Raw genomic sequence first — 17444 nt, 5'->3', positions numbered from 1 at the left:
TGTTTCTTCGTGTTACTCCGATGACTGGGGTTGGTCGAGCTTTGAAGTCAAAGAAGTTGACACCTCGATTTATTGGTCGTTATCAGATTTTGGAGAGGATAGGAGAGGTAGCCTATCGTATCGCTTTACCGTCGTCACTTGCGAATTTGCATGAGGTTTTTCATGTGTCTCAGTTGAGGAGGTACATTCATGATCCGTCGCATGTAATCCAAGTAGATGATGTACAGGTAAGAGATAACCTGACTGTTGAAATATCGCCTATGAGGATTGAGGATCGAGAGTTGAAGCAGTTGCGGGGTAAAGAGATTGCCTTAGTGAAAGTAGCTTGGGGAGGACCAGCAGGTGGCAATGTGACTTGGGAACTGGAGAGTCAGATGAAAGAGTCTTATCCAGAGTTATTTGCTTGAGGTATGTTTTCGAGGAAGAAAACTCTTTTAGTGGGGGAGAGTTGTAACACCCCGATAAAATAAGGCTAATTATTTAATTTGAATTAATATAATATTTATTAATTTAATTAATTAATTGGAAATATTATTGGATTATTATTATTATTTTGGAAAATATATAAGTTGGAATAAGAAAAAGGGTTTTCATTGTTGGTAAAGAGTTTTACGTGAAAAAGCAGAGAAGCGATAGAAAAGTGGAAAAGGGCAAAAGGGAAGAGCAAGAGCAAAGGTTGAAGAACGGAAAAGCTTGAAGCTTAGAGATTGCCGGATTATCTCAGGTAAGGGGGGTTTATCGTCGCTTAATGGGTATTATAGATTAACATGTCATGGGTAGTGAGAAACCGTTGAATTGACCCTAATTGGGATTGTCGAATGCTGAAAGATTGTGATGAATAAACTGAGTTTAAGCTGTAATTGAGTCCGTAATTGTGTGAGCCGTGTTTCCCCGAACGTGTAGCTTTTTACGGAAATTGAATCGGAGGTCCGGAAGTCCTCCAACGGCGGAAAATGCGGAAACTCTGCATTCTGCCTTGTGTTAGCGCAGGAACTGCTGTTTTGCCTGCGTTAACCGGTTAACCCAGGGCGTTAACCGGTTAACACTGTTATATTTTGTGAAAATGTGCTGTTTTGCCTGCGTTAACCGGTTAACCCAGGGTGTTAATCGGTTAACACTGTTGCGTTTTGCCAGAAAATGTATTTTTGTCCTGCGTTAACCGGTTAACCCAGGGCGTTAACCGGTTAACACTGTTGGAAATTAGAAAAATTGGTGTTTTAATGTTGTGAACGTAATTGGTGATTGGCCTATTTTAGTTGATTGTGAGGAATAATTTTGTTGGGTTTATGTTATGAAATGTTGATCCAAATATGTTGATCGGTTGTGTTAAAGTTGTTGAAAATACTGAGTTGGAGGCTTGATGAGCCAAAGTTGATTATAAGTTGATTTTTGTTGAAAACGTTGTTGTGTTGATATTATTATTATGTTGTTGACAGTTTAAAGTCGCGTATGCCATGTACATTCATATGCATTAAGTCGGAGCTTTGCTCACACCACGTTGGCCTGGATTGGCAAAATTTTAAGTTGAAAGTTGAAGGCTTATGCCTTGATGCCCACTAAAATGGCAATGATTTTAAGTTGGGAGTTTTACTCCGAATGGTACCACATGCATGACGAGTCGAGTCTCATTAGAGTTGCATTCTGTTGGTTTGTTGTATGTGTATCAGTGGTATTGATCTTGAGTATGTATATGAGTTGTGTTGATATTGGGTGATTAATGAGTTAAATTACTTAACATAACATGATAATTTATAATGTTTGTTACATCGATTGAGGAACTCACCCTTACAATTATTTTTCAGGTAACGAGCAATGAGTTGAGTAGAAGCTAGTGCTTGGAGTCTAGTGTAGTCACCGTAGTGGGTCATGCTCTGATAGATGTAACATCGGGACGGGATGTTTTAATTGTTTATTGTCGGTTGTTGAACCATTTTTCATGTAATACGTTATATGTTTGTGGAATGGTTGAGTTGATTTATATCCGCTGCGAATTGTGCAAAAAATGTTATTTTGATTAAATAATGAGCATGACAGTTATTATGTTGTTAAGTGTTGTGTGACACCCTTGGTGCATAATTACTCTGATATTTGTTGTTGTTATTTAAATTAAATATTTGGGGTATTTTAGAAGGGTGTTACAGATTCTATGATGAGCTCAATTTGAAGGACCATTGCCATGTTCATCCAAAGTGAAAGACACAAGATACATTGAGAATCTTTTAAAAGACTTGTTTGATTGCTTGAGTTTATGTTTGTGTGGTTGCTTATTCCAAAGGATGGGAGCTACTTGGATCATCAATATGATCTCAAGAGAGGAACTCCATTATGGTTTTGTTTCTCTATCCCTCACCTTTTTGTTTTGCTTAGGACTTAGCCCTTCTTCTTCTTCTCTCCACTCTAGCCCAAGCCAAAACTTTTGTGCAAACATTTAAGATTTGTTTTCAAACATTAGAAACCTAAGCCTTAGGCTTTTGATTTTCAAACTTTGTTTATAATATTTATTTTGAATTGAATCTTTAAGTCAACATTGACCATTTTGCATATACTTCTAACTGGTAAATATAACCCATTCAAATGTCTTTTTGTGGTTTCAATGGCCGCTTCCTAATCAAAACTTTTTCCTAACCTTTAGCTATTAGGTTTGAGTTATCTTTGTGGTAGATGTAATACTCACCTATATCCTTAGTGATGGACAATGAGTCTTCCATGCTTATTATAGGGTTAACCCCTCACTAGCATGTTGAAGCTATCCTCACATGGTGGATTTGTGGTTTTTAGGTTGAGTTCTCTCCCTTTGATAACAAAAGACCTTAAGGCTTTTGGATCAATCAATTCACCAACTTGATGCGTGCTTTTCGCAAGTGTACGAACGCGTCAGAGTAATATAAAAGATTGTCGAATCCACAGAGACCAAGTGTCAATCTATCGTTATCTATTGTTATGGTGTTTATCAAAGGCAATCAAAATAGGTGTTTTTTGTAGTGTGCAATGCAAAGTAAAGTGTTGAATAAAGATTAATTAATAAAGACAGGGTCGAATGTAATTCACGTAATTAATTGATAATCCAAGTACATGCTAGTAGAGCTACTTGTGGGCAGTCTTTCCTACTTTGAAAAGAACTAATTTAACAGGAACTATCGCTTTCGCGTATTCAGAACCGAGTTGTACTCCCTAATCAAACCCTCTTATTGTCACTTATAAAAAGGCACGCATTGCGTTAGAGTAGTAAACCTATTTTTAAGAAATATAGTATCTTGACTAAGTTGAAAAGTATTATAACCTGGATTTTTTAACCAAAAGAGGTTCTTACGAACCAAACTCTAAACTTATAAACGCGTCCGAAAATAGTTTAAAAAACTCTTTTCTTCTTAATGTTAAAATCTCCTAATGAACTAAACAAAGCGCTTTCGCTGTTTTTGAAATAGTTAAAAACAATTAAGTTTAAAAAGACGTTGGACGGTTTTCGATCTTACCCAACGGAATTGAAGTGCGGGAAAACTTAATTTGAAAGTTAAAATAGCCCTTAAGTGTTTCTACGAACAATTGTACGGATTATCGGTTCAATTATGATCCTTACATTCTAACCTTATAAATTTAGCTAGACATGGTAAAGTAAAAGTGCATTAAAATAAATAAAAGTAGTGCGAGTGCGGAAAGTAAATAATTTAAAGCGAGTGCGAGGAAATAAATAAAAGTAAAGCGAGTGCGAGAAATAAATAAAGTAAAGCGAGTGCGAGAAACAAATAATTTAAAGCGAGTGCGAGAAATAAATAATTTAAAGCGAGTGCGAGAAATAAATAAAGTAAAAGCGAGTGCGGGAAATAAATAAAATAAAAGCGAGTGCGGGAAATAAATAAAGTAAATGCGAGTAATAAAAACCTGCTCCAATCGGAGGGCTGAGTAAATTGCAATGCGGAAAAGAAAATGGCGGCAGGATTAACTTCCTTCCAAAGTGCTCCAAACTCGATTACAGACTCTATCACAGACTTGATTACACGATTGTGGTAACACTGCAATGCGAAGCGATTACCACTATAAAATACTGAATATATGCCTAAGTGAAACAAAGTTGCTTCTGAGTTTGCCTCTGCTCTAAGTTTGGATGATTGTAAAAGTGAATTCGCGTTTCTATTTATAGGCAAGTAAAAAGATGGAAATGACTTGGATGCCCTTCAACTTGAAAATAGGAGGGAACCGTTTTTCCTCTTGTGGCGCTCGCCACAAGGCCATGGCGCCCGCCACAAGTACAATATGGGGCGCCTTAGTGGAAGTAGTGGGAAAACGTGGGAGTTTATGAAAGTTGAATTTGACACATCATGGATTGGTCTGTGGCGCCCGCCATTGGGTAGGCCATAAGAGCAAAATGCTGAATTTTAGGGTTTTTGGCTCTTTTTCGCTCCTTTTCTTGATCGGGGCTCCGATTAAAGTGAAAACCTGAAAACAAAGGAAAACATACCAATAACACAACAAAATGATAATAAAACAGCTATAATGCATGTGAAATCGGAGTCAAAAATACGTAAATTTTAGTGTGATCAAACTCTCCCACACTTAAACCTTTGCTTGTCCTCAAGCAAAACATTAAAAAGCTCATAAAAGAAAAAAACTGGTGTAAACGAGTGCTTCAGGTAAAAATTCTAAGTTCAAGTCGGGATGCAGTGATAGGTACTAACTGAGTGAACTAAGGGTATCATGATGACACTAATCCGCGAATACGGACATAAACTTCATTCCTATATTAACCAACCCATATTATCCCACAATACCTAGGCCTGCCTCTTCATCTCTTTTGTGTCCTTTTCATTCAGGCGCAATCACATTAAGCCCGTTATCCGTACATGCTTCATAGTAGAGTGGCCTGTTAGTGATTATGATCAGAGCTTGGGGTTTCTGGCACATAAACATGTGTAAACCCTTTTATTGGACCCAACTGTAGTTGTGGGGGATCGGATCGTAATCCTCCCTACTGAGTTCAGTGCCAGATACCTCTGAACCAACTAGTAGTGGGTACTACTTTTCTTTTTCTTTTTCTTTTTCTTTTTGTAGCAATTTTTTACAATTCTTTGGTTTAAATGAATTTGTGAGGGCCACCTATACCGGAGTTGCCTTTTTGCTTTCTTTTTTTTTTTTTTTCTGGATCATTCACTTATTTGCATCGGTCCCCTACGTAGAGGATGCGTAGGCCGGAGCTGACTGCTGAGATAAACTACTAAGGACTTATACGAAAATGATGATTAAGGCCATGGTATATGGGGTTTCGGGAATGATTCCTATATTTACGAAGCTTATGGTGCTAAAACAGATACTGATGTTTCGCAAAGTTCTCCCAAGTCACCGCATCCTTACTCAAAACATGTCCTTAAAACCTGAAAACTTTCGAAATAACACTATTTTCTTTTGCAAAAAAATTTTTTGGTGGGGCTAAAGGTATGGAAAGGTAGGATTGTACTAAAGATATACTATATTTGGTGACTCGTCAAACTCATGCATTATACTAAAAAGCAAAATAGACAACTAAAAGGAAATAACAATAAATAAACTATCTAAAAACAGTAAAGAAAAAGCGATAAACGAGAAAAGCAATAAAGAAAAGACGATAGAGTCTCCTCCCACACTTAAATTGAACATTGTCCCCAATGTTTCGAAATAAGATAAGAAAGAGTTACCTGGCAACCTATTGCTGACCACTAGTGCCCTCGCCATCCTGAGGTGGACGACGTGATCGGGTACGACGACGGTCTCTTTGATCCATCCTCGCCTGCAAGGCTTCCTGAGCGGTCCTCACGTCTCGAAGGTGACCTAAAATGGTACCCTGAGTGTTTTCTACAAGAGCAATGTGTTGTTGGTGGTATTGTTGTTGACGGGCTTGCGTATTTGTAATCACTTGCAAGGACTGTAGAACAGTCTCGTAGGACCTGTCTGTCCTCCGTTGTGATTCTTGCATAAAGCTCATGTTGTCCGCCATTCGTTGTTGGATGGTAGAGAGGAGGTCGTCACGCCTTTGCTCTCTAGCCATGTGGTTACGCCACATCTCCTCTGTAATATAGAAGCCAGGAGTGGTACATGCAGAAGAAGAAGATGGTGCGGTGTGTGATGGTGAAGGATGATGGGGGGACACATGTGGTACGGGAGATCTCTCTCTCCGATCATATTCATCATCGGTGTCATGTCCCGCCTCATCAGGAATGTTAGGAGGAAGAGGACCCAAAACAGGTGGAGCATCTAAATCGTAGGTCCAATTCCTCTCATCACGTATATCTGTACGTCTAGTGCAAGGTAGAATAATAGATGGGATGGCTACACCATGAACCATAAGTGTATAACCTCCTTCTCTCCTTGAGCGGCACAATTTCATGTCTCTCAGAAATTTTAGGTTAATTGTGTGAGGAGGTAAGGGGTCTAGGGTAGCCAACTCATTGTTCAGGTTAAGTGCCCGAGCAATAGACGTAATCAATCCACCAAAAGAAATCGGTCCCGCCTTATTCAGAGTTAAAATCATATGGGCGAGCATGAACGGAACCGAATTAATTCGCCTATTTGTGAGGCTTCCTTGCAAATATAGAAGCTCTCTAGCGTTAACCTTATTTGGATTCTCCTGGCCAAAAATAGTGCATGCCAACAGATATCTAAAAACTATGATGGCCGGGTTATGGATAATTGAGGCAAGAACTCCTTCAAAAGAGTTTATGGAGGTGTTTGATAAACGCTCCCAGAAGGAAAATACCTCAACAGACCATTCGGAATCCAAAGGGGCCTCACAAATAGCACCTTCCCTATTAGGGATCCCTAACAAGCTGGCTAGTTCGTCGGTACTGAATTGGTATTCAACAGCAAACATTCTAAATTTGACAGTACCAATTGTGCTAGCAGTGTTAGGGTTGACAATATAAATTAAGGAACTTAAAAATTCGATTGTCAACCGCTCATAGGTGGGTTCTTTGTTGATAAAGAAATTATGCAAACCTAAGTTGTCTAATAAATGGAAAATGCTATGGTAGATACCTAAAGTATAGAGACAGTTTTCGTCAACATACCTTGTCGGGAGGATTTCCCGATTTTGCAACCGTTCAATAATTTTTTCTTTGTCTCTCCCCCGGTTTCCCTCCTCGAAGAATGAATCGGTTAAACTCCATTTGAATGCTCTTGAAGAAGATGAAGTGGTTGGTGAAAAGGTTGGATTTTTACAAAATACGACGGATGAAATCGAAAATGGAAAGTGGATTAGTGATTTGTGTGGTATGGTGGTTAGGAAAGTATGAGCTTTTTGTGGGTTCAAGGACTTTTTTCCAAGGTGAAAAAATGGGTTTGGGAGGTTGTAAGTTGCAAAAATGGTGAAGAAAAGGGGTCTGCCCCGACCATTTACAGACGCTGTGGCGGGCGCCACAGGTCCTATGGCGGGCGCCACAAGGCAAAATCTGGCTGAGCCAGATTTTGGTCCTTTGGTTTGGGCTTCTCTTGTCTTTTGGCTTTGAGGGGTCTGGATAGCATTTGTCTTGTGATTCTCCTAGTTTCTTTGACTTGCATAATTTTATAAAAGTAAAGACGAAAATAAAAAATAAAACTGAAACAAAAACAAAAACAGAAATTAAATATAAATAAATAAATAACTGAAAAATTAAAATGCAAAATAAAATAAATATAAAACATATATAGATAAAAATAGAAATACTAATGTATAGTAGTAGTTTATATAATATTCAAATGCGATAATATAAAATGAGTAATGCAAATACGAGAAATATATAAAAGAGAAATAAAATGAAATGAAATGGTGAGATCAGGTAGTAGGGGTGTCGTCTGCCTGAGTGGATCCACGGAGCACGGCTATCTCCTGCCTGAGCTCTGCGATCTCCTGGTATAGATAATCGGCTTCAGTAGCATGGGTGAGATCAGACACTCCCATCTGTAAAGTTAGGTCAGCCACCTCCTGTCTAAGCGTTGCGATCTCTCTACGACACTCAGCAATCTGGGTGCGTATGTCGGGTGTCTGCAATGAATGATTATTAGAGAAAACAGTGATTCTAGGAGATGGTGGTGTAGGCGTGTATTCCGGAACGGGTGGCGATCTCGGTGCCTCGAAGGTCTCTCCCTGGCCCTCTAGAGCATAACTCCAATTCGCTGGATCATGCACACTGGTCATCATAGGGTCTGGCAGTGTGAAATAATGGATAGCCTCACTGTCGACTAGCAATCGGAACTGACATGGGTGGAAAGAGGCTCTCGTCATCAATCCTCTGGTCAAACAGAAACCGATGTCCATGGTAGTGTATCCACAGTAGGTCCGAAGATGCAACAGCTTGCGAGACAGACCTAAAGCGACAGCAATCTGTGTGATGATTCCACCAACATGGATGACTCCTTCGGTGGATCTGGAGATACCGCTGAGATTGTATAATAAAAAGTTCCCACATGCTACTGGGCGAGACTGGGATGCACAAAATAATAGGAAGATCTCCTCTTCACTCAGTAGTGCCTCTGCATCCGGTCTTCCCAGGAAGGAATGTGCTAATATAATCTAAAAGTATCTGAAGGCGGGGTTATGTATGACATGAGACAGCTGCATAGATGGATCCTGGCTTCCGCCACCTGATATATCACTCAAAAACTTCTCCACTTCCTTCCCCAAGAAATATCCCATAGGTGTCTCCGGGATAGCATCAGGAGTAGTCTGGAAACCCAATAAATCGCCGAACTCTTTCTGGCTGAAGGAGTACTCAACCCCGAAAAGCCTGAAAGCAGCATACCCATGTGGTCCAGAGTATGGGTCATAGTCGAATGAACTCAGGAACTCCAAAGTCAGGTTCCTATATGTGTTACTCAAATCATCAGCAAACTCGTCCCAGTGAAGCTGGTGGCTAAGGAATCGGATACTAGGCTCGATACCCAGTGCCTCCATACAGTGCTGGTCAGGATAACGTGTGGGTGCCATAAGGCGCTGATACAAAGCGATGTAACGCTCCCTCTGAGCATTATCTCTATAGGCCACATGCATGTCATCAAAATCCTGCATCCTGGTAAAAGTTAAGAAAGTGATCCTGAAAATACAAACCATTCAAATCTTAGTCTTAATGCAAAATATGATAAAATAAAATAAAAATAAAAATTAAATTAAATAAATGCGAAAAAGTAAAATGAAAGAAAAACCATGGGTTGCCTCCCACGCAGCGCTTGTTTAGCGTCAATAGCTTGACGATTAGAATTTATACAACTATAGTAGTAGGAATTGGTGGATCAATCAGGGTGTGGCTCGAGTAGTATGCTAGAATGTCTCCTCATTCGTAGAGCTTCAGTCTTTGTCCATTTACAATGAATGGACTACAGGTATCGTTCTTGATTTCTACGGCTCCGGATCTCAGAATCTTGGATACTTCGAAAGGACCCAGTCCATCTTGAACGTAGCTTTCCAGGGAAGAGTCTCAACTTAGTGTTGAAAAGGAGAACAGAATCGCCTATATTGAAGTTTTTCTTTACTATTCTTTTGTCGTGATAGGCTTTTGTCCTCTCTTTATATATTTTTGCATTCTCGTAGGCAGATTGCCTAAGCTCTTCTAATTTATGAATGTCTAGGGTACGCTTTTCTCCAGCGGCTAGGTAGTCTAAATTCAAAGTTTTAATGGCCCAATAGGCCTTATGCTCTAATTCGAATGGTGAGTGACAAGATTTTCCATAGACTAGTTGGTAAGGAGTAGTTCCTATAGGGGTTTTGAAAGCGGTTCTATAGGCCCATAATGCTTCTTGAAGCTTCTGAGACCAGTCTCTCCTAGAAATAGAAACAGTTTTCTCTAGGATTTGTTTTATCTCCCTATTAGATACTTCTACTTGGCCACTAGTTTGTGGGTGGTACGGTGTTGTTACTCTATGCCTAACTCCATATTTTCTTAAAAGTTTATCAAATATTCTCGATATAAAGTGTGATCCTCCATCGCTTATGACTAAATGTGGTGTTCCAAATCTAGGGAATATATAGTTTTTAAATAATTTGATTACTACCCTAGTGTCGTTTGTGGGTGCAGCTATAGCTTCAATCCACTTAGACACATAGTCTACGGCTACTAAGATATACTTGTTTCCTAAGGATGGTGGAAAAGGTCCCATGAAATCTATACCCCATACGTCAAAGAGTTCTACCTCCTGAATGTTTCTTAAGGGCATTTCATCTCGTCTTGAAATGTTTCCAGTGCGTTGGCATCTATCACATTTGACAATGCAAGCATAGACATCACGCCACATGGTAGGCCAAAATAGGCCAGCTTGAAGAATCTTGGCGTATGTCTTAGAGGTGCTCGCATGTCCACCATAGGGTGCAGAATGACAATGCTCGATAATACTATTTACCTCTTCTTCTGGAACGCAACGGCGAAAAATGCCATCTTTACCCCTTTTGAAAAGGAGCGGTTCGTCCCAATAGAAGTTTCTCACATCGTGGAAGAATTTCTTCTTACGGTGGTAGTCAAGATCAGGGGGTACTATATCAGCAGCTAGGTAATTAACGAAATCTGCATACCAGGGTACGTTACTTATTGCTAAGGAATTTTGGGAGTGCTCAAAAGGATCTAGGTTATTATCTTCAATGGTTTCTACTCTAGCGATCAGTCTATCATAGGCAAAATCATCATTTATGGGTACTAGTTCTGGTTTTAGATGTTCTAACCTAGAAAGGTGATCGGCTACTACATTTTCAGTGCCTTTTTTATCTCTTACATCTAAATCAAACTCTTGTAGTAATAGAATCCATCGGAGTAACCTGGGCTTGGCATCTTTTTTACTTAATAGGTAACAAATGGCAGCATGATCGGTGTAAACAATAATTTTTGCTCCTAGTAGATAAGATCTAAATTTGTCTATAGCGAAAACTACAGCGAGTAATTCTTTTTCAGTTGTTGCGTAGTTAAGTTGGGCATCATCTAGGGTTCTACTAGCATAATAAATGGCATGTAATTTTTTATCTTTCCTTTGTCCTAGAACGGCTCCAACTGCGTAATCACTAGTATCGCACATTATCTCGAAAGGTTCCGACCAATCAGGTGGTTTCATAATGTGTGCAGATACTAATGCTTGCTTTAAAAGATTAAATGCGTCATTACATTTTTCGTCGAAAATGAATTCAGCATCTTTCATTAAAAGTTCGGTTAAAGGTTTGGTTATTTTGGAGAAGTCCTTAATAAAACGCCGGTAGAATCCAGCGTGTCCAAGAAAGCTTCGGACTTCTCTGATGGTTTTTGGTGGTTTTAGGTTTTCTATAACTTCTATTTTAGCTTTATCTACCTCTATACCTTTTTCGGAAACTATATATCCTAAAACTATTCCTTCGGTTACCATGAAATGACATTTTTCCCAATTTAGCACGAGGTTCACCTCCACGCATCTCTCCAGGATTTTCTCAAGGTTAGCAAGGCAATCGTGGAAATCAAATCCGCAAACCAATAAATCATCCATAAACACTTCCATGATCTCATCTAGGTAATCTACGAAGATTCACATCATGCAGCATTGGAAAGTAGCTGGGGTATTATAGAGGCCGAATGGCATTTGTCTGTAGGCAAAAGTTCCATAAGGGCATGTAAAGGTAATTTTTTCTTGATCTTCGGGGTGAATAGGTATTTGGAAGAATACAGAGTATCCATCTAGATAGCAGAAGTAAGAGTGTCTGGCTAGATGCTTCAACATCTGGTCTATAAATGGTAAAGGGAAATGGTTCTTCCTAGTTGCTTTATTTAATTTTCTATAATCTATACACATCCGCCATCCTCCTTCTAAACGTTTTGCTACATGTTCGCCTTTATCGTTTTGCACGACTGTGATGCCTCCCTTTTTAGGTACTACATGCACAGGGCTCACCCACTTACTATCCGAGATCTGGTAGATTATACCTGCCTCAAGTAACTTAAGAACTTCCTTTTTAACAACATCACTCATTATAGGGTTTATTCTTCTCTGATGTTCCCTAAAGGGTTTTGAATCTTCTTCGAGCGAAATCTGATGCATGCATACGGATGGGCTTATACCTTTCAGGTCAGAGATATTATATCCTAAGGCTGAGGGATATCTTCGTAAAACGTCTAAAAGTTGGTTCGTTTCCTCTTGGCTCAAGGTAGCACTAACTATAACTGGACGGTTCATCTTTTCATCGAGGAACTCATATCTCAGGTTCTTAGGCAGTTCCTTAAGTTCTAAGGTTGGTTTCTTAGGGCATGGCATAGGATCTGGGGTAAGGGATAAACATTCGTAAAGGTTATCATCGATGTAAGGTTCTTTAAAGTCATCATCTTCCTTTATGGGGGTTGATGGTAACTTAATTGATTTTATAATTTCTTTTTGTTCTAATTCTCTAACACATTCATCAATGATATCTAAGGCATAACACGAATCTCCCATCACAGGTGCCATAAGAAATTTCGAAAGTATAAATTCTATTTTCTCGTCCCCTACCTCAAATGTCAACTTTCCTTTCTTGACATCTATTATGGCTCCTGCAGTCGATAAGAATGGTCTACCTAGAAGGATTGGTATATCATTATCCTCTTTGATGTCCATGACAACAAAATCAGTAGGGATAAATAGCTGACCTATCCTAACAGGAACATCTTCTAAAATGCCTATCGGATATTTGACAGATCTATCAGCTAACTGAAGTGACATCTTAGTGGGTTGTAATTCTCCTAAGTTTAACCTCTCACAAACTGCTAAAGGCATTAAACTCACACTAGCTCCTAAGTCTAGAAAAGCTTTTTCGATGACATGATTACCCAAAAGGAAAGGAATGGAGAAATTTCCAGGATCTTTATCTTTCTTTGCTAATTTGTCCTCGGAAATAGCATTACATTCCAAAGGCTTCGGATCGTCAAGTCTACGTTTGTTGGTAAGGATGTCTTTAAGAAACTTTGCATAAGAAGGTATTTGGGTGATGGCTTTTGTGAAAGGGATTTCTACATGAAGTTTTTCTATAACTTTAATAAATTTTTGATACTGTTTATTGATCTGGGTTTGTTTGAGTCTTTGCGGATATGGTATAGGTGGTTTATATGGCGGGGGTGGTACGTAAGTTTTATCTTTAGGCTCTTTTCCTTTATCTCGACCTTCCTGGTTTTCAGATTCCTCTGGTTCCTTTACTTTGTCCGGGGGTTTGGTACATTCCTTAGAAGTTTCGGGTTCACTCAATCTAGGGTTTGGTGGCTCATCATAAGCGTTCCCACTTCGTAGGGTAATGGCATTGGCTTGTCCTCTCGGATTTTGTTGAGGTTGTCTAGGGAATTGTCCTCCAGGAGTAGTCTGAGGGGCTTAGTTTAAAGCTACCTGAGAGATCTGGGTTTCAAGCATTTTGGTATGAGTAACTATTTGGTCAACCTTGGTTCCTAACTGAGTAATCAATTCGTTAACATGAATGTTTTTGTTCATGAACTCCTTGTTTTGTTGGGTTTGAGCGGTGATAAAATTTTCCATAATTTTCTCAAGGCTCGGCTTTGGTGGCACAGGTTGCATAGGTTGATTTGATCTAAGGGCTTGATAACTAGGTCTCGGAGGTGTATTATTTTGAATAGGGCTATTATTTTTATAGGAGAAGTTTGGGTGATTCCTCCATCCAGGGTTATAGGTATTCGAATATGGGTTCCCTTGGGTGTAGTTCACTTGCTCAGAGTGGGTTTCGTTTAATAGACTGCATTCTGCAGATTGGTGTCCTTTGGTTCCACATATCTCACAATCCGACGAAACTGCGGCTACAGTATTCGGGTTCATGCACATATGCTCAACTTTGAGGGCTAATGCGTCCATTTTAGCTTGCATCATGTCTATAGAGCTTAGTTCATGCACTTCTCCTTGGGCTTCCTTCTTCTTAACTGTCGCTCATTCGACTCCCCATGATTGATGGTTTTGAGCCATATCTTCGATGAGGGCACTAGCTTGAGGATAAGGTTTGTTCATCAGAGCACCGCCTGCGGCAGCGTCGATGGTCATCTTTGTGTTGTAATGAAGTCCATTATAGAAGGTTTGAATGATTAACCAATTTTCTAAACCATGATGTGGGCATGCTCGTAACAACTCTTTATATCTCTCCCAAGCTTCGAACAACGATTCTCCTTGGTTTTTGGTAAATCTAGTTATATGGTTTCGAAGAACGACGGTCTTACTCGGGGGAAAATATCTAGCAAGAAAAACTCTCCTAAGGTTATCCCAAGTCGTAATGGAATTGGATGGAAGGGAATCTAACCATGATAGGGCTTTATCTCTGAGGGAAAAAGGGAATAATCTTAAACGTATTACCTCAGGAGAAGCTCCATTGGTTTTAAAAGTATCTGCTAATTAAAGAAATATTTTTAAATGTTGGTTAGGGTTCTCGGTAGCGAGACCTGCGAATTGTCTTTGTTGCACTAGTTGTAACAGAGATGGTTTAAGTTCAAAATTATTAGCTGGGATGGTTGGGTTTACTATACTAGAACTAGGTTCTTCGTTAGATGGTTAAGCGAAGTCCTTAAGAGGCCTTTGGTTTTGATCTTCGGCCATAGCTCTCTTAATTCTATGAAAGAATAAACGTGCGCGAGCGTAACGTTCAGGTTCCGCCAGAGGGTTTACTAAGCTTAAACTTCCGGTGCTGCGAGTTCTTCGCATTGACCGGCGGGAAATAACCTAAGTCTAAATGATATAACAACAGGAAAATGAAATTTGACGAAATTGGTCCCCGGCAACGGCGCCAAAAACCTGATGCGTGCTTTTCGTAAGTGTACGAACGCGTCAGAGTAATATAAAAGACTGTCGAATCCACAAAGACCAAGTGTCAATCTATCGTTATCTATTGTTATGGTGTTTATCAAAGGCAATCAAAATAGGTGTTTTTTGTAGTGTGCAATGAAAAGTAAAGTGTTGAATAAAGATTAATTAATAAAGATAGGGTCGAATGTAATTCACGTAATTAATTGATAATCCAAGTACTTGCTAGTAGAGCTACTTATGGGCAGTGTTTCCTACTTTGAAAAGAACTAATTTAACAGGAACTGTCGCTTTCGCATATTCAGAACCGAGTTGTACTCCCTAATCAAACCCTCTTATTGTCACTTATAAAAAGGCGCGCATTGCGTTAGAGTAGTAAACCTATTTTTAAGAAATATAGTATCTTGACTAAGTTGAAAAGTATTATAACCTGGATTTCTTAACCAAAAGAGGTTCTTACGAACCAGACTCTAAACTTATAAACGCGTCCGAAAATAGTTTAAAAATCTCTTTTCTTCTTAATGTTAAAATCTCCTAATGAACTAAACAAAGTGCTTTCGCTGTTTGTGAAATAGTTAAAAACAATTAAGTTTAAAAAGACGTTGGACGACTTTCGATCTTACCCAACGGAATTGAAGTGCGGGAAAACTTAATTTGAAAGTTAAAATAGCCCTTAAGTGTTTCTACGAACAATTGTACGGATTATCGGTTCAATTATGATCCTTACATTCTAACCTTATAAATTTAGCTAGACATGGTAAAGTAAAAGTGCATTAAAATAAATAAAAGTAGTGCGAGTGCGGAAAGTAAATAATTTTAAGCGAGTGCGAGGAAAAAAATAAAAGTAAAGCGAGTGCGAGAAATAAATAAAGTAAAGCGAGTGCGAGAAATAAATAATTTAAAGCGAGTGCGAGAAATAAATAATTTAAAGCGAGTGCGAGAAATAAATAAAGTAAAAGCGAGTGCTGGAAATAAATAAAATAAAAGCGAGTGCGGGAAATAAATAAAGTAAAGGCGAGTAATAAAAACCTGCTCCAATCGGAGGGCTGAGTAAATTGCAATGCGGAAAAGAAAATGGCGGCAGGATTAACTTCCTTCCAAAGTGCTCCAAACTCGATTACAGACTCTATCACAGACTTGATTACACGATTGTGGTAACACTCCAATGCGAAGCGATTACCACTATAAAATACTGAATATATGCCTAAGTGAAACAAAGTTGCTTCTGAGTTTGCCTCTGCTCTAAGTTTGGCTGATTGTAAAAGTGAATTCGTGTTTCTATTTATAGGCAAGTAAAAAGATGGAAATGACTTGGATGCCCTTCAACTTGAAAATAGGAGGGAACCATTTTTCCTCTTGTGGCGCCCGCCACAAGGCCATGGCGCCCGCCACAAGCACAATATGGGGCGCCTTAGTGGAAGTAGTAGGAAAACGTGGGAGTTGATGGAAGTTGAATTTGACACGTCATGGCTTGGTCTGTGGCGCCCGCCATTGGGTAGGCCATAAGAGCAAAATGCTGAATTTTAGGGTTTTTGGCTCTTTTTCGCTCCTTTTCTCGATCGGGGCTCCGATTAAAGTGAAAACCTGAAAACAAAGGAAAACATACCAATAACACAACAAAATGATAATAAAACAGCTAGAATGCATGTGAAATCGGAGTCGAAAATACGTAAATTTTAGTGTGATCACAACTCATTTTGAGATTTTTACCCCGAACTACGAGGTTTTGATCCTAATCTTTTTTAAGATGGTACGTAGGCAATGGGTTTATCCATCCAAACACAAAATTAAAATAAACTTGTATATTCTTTTCTCATCTCTTCAATCATGTTTGCACAAACAAATTTTTCACAAAAAACAACAATCTTTATAACAAGTGTGAAAAGGGCTCCCTAGGAGTACCTAGGATGTTTTGGGTGCCTAACACCTTCCCATTGCATAACCAACCCCCTTACCCAGATCTCTGTTTCTCTTTTACTAGTTTTTTTTGTTAAAACTATTAGGTTTTTGTTCACTTTCTAACCATTCCTTTGAATAAATAGAAGTGCAGTGGCGACTCGACTTGTATGATTTACCTTGGATTTAGTCAATATCACTAATGGTAACGAATACCCCGCTACAGATTGCAGCCCATTGGTCAGATCTTTTCAACTCTTAACTTGTAAATTTATGCTTAGGATTAGTATCTTCATCTCCTCCCCATTTCTTTAAATTCAAAATCTCTCCCTCCTTTTAAAAACTTCTTTGTTTGTGCTTGTTTTCCTAAACTTAGACCATTTTGCAAACTAGAAACTTTGGCCTTAAGCCATTTCATTTTCAAAATTCTTTTCCGAATCAAACTTGTAAATGAACTTAACTATACTTGGCTTAAAATTTCCAGAAAGCCAAAAAGAATTAACTCATTCAAACCATTTTTAGGCCTTTGTGCCTTTCAAACCTAATTTTTGTTAAAAGCAATGTATCCACTTTGAAATTTATACCACGAACTACGAGGTTTTGATCCCTCATTTTTATGTTGGTACGTAGGCACAAGTCCGAAGGTCTTGTCAAACACAAAAATATAATTAATGAATTCTTTTCTCATCTCCCCATTCTATTTGTTTGCAAAATTCATTTATATAAAAAATACATTTGCACACAAGGGCTCCCTAGGAGTACCTAGGACACTTTGGGTGCTAACACCTTCCCTATGTGTAACCAACCCCCTTACCTGTAATCTCTGGCATTTTATTAGTTTTGAT

At 38.9% G+C, this 17444-nt stretch overlaps 1 non-coding gene across 1 annotated transcript; it reads left to right on the top strand.

Moving 5' to 3' along the window:
- Positions 1 to 14008: 14008 nt before the first annotated feature.
- Positions 14009 to 14115, top strand: LOC127108970 (small nucleolar RNA R71). Its single transcript, XR_007796463.1, has one exon. It is a non-coding gene; the product is annotated as a small nucleolar RNA R71 (small nucleolar RNA).
- The last annotated feature ends 3329 nt before the right edge of the window (positions 14116 to 17444 follow it).

The sequence above is a fragment of the Lathyrus oleraceus genome, chromosome 7, assembly GCF_024323335.1.
Source record: "Lathyrus oleraceus cultivar Zhongwan6 chromosome 7, CAAS_Psat_ZW6_1.0, whole genome shotgun sequence".
NCBI classification, from domain to species: domain Eukaryota; kingdom Viridiplantae; phylum Streptophyta; class Magnoliopsida; order Fabales; family Fabaceae; genus Lathyrus; species Lathyrus oleraceus.
This window is presented reverse-complemented; position numbering and strand designations above follow the sequence as displayed.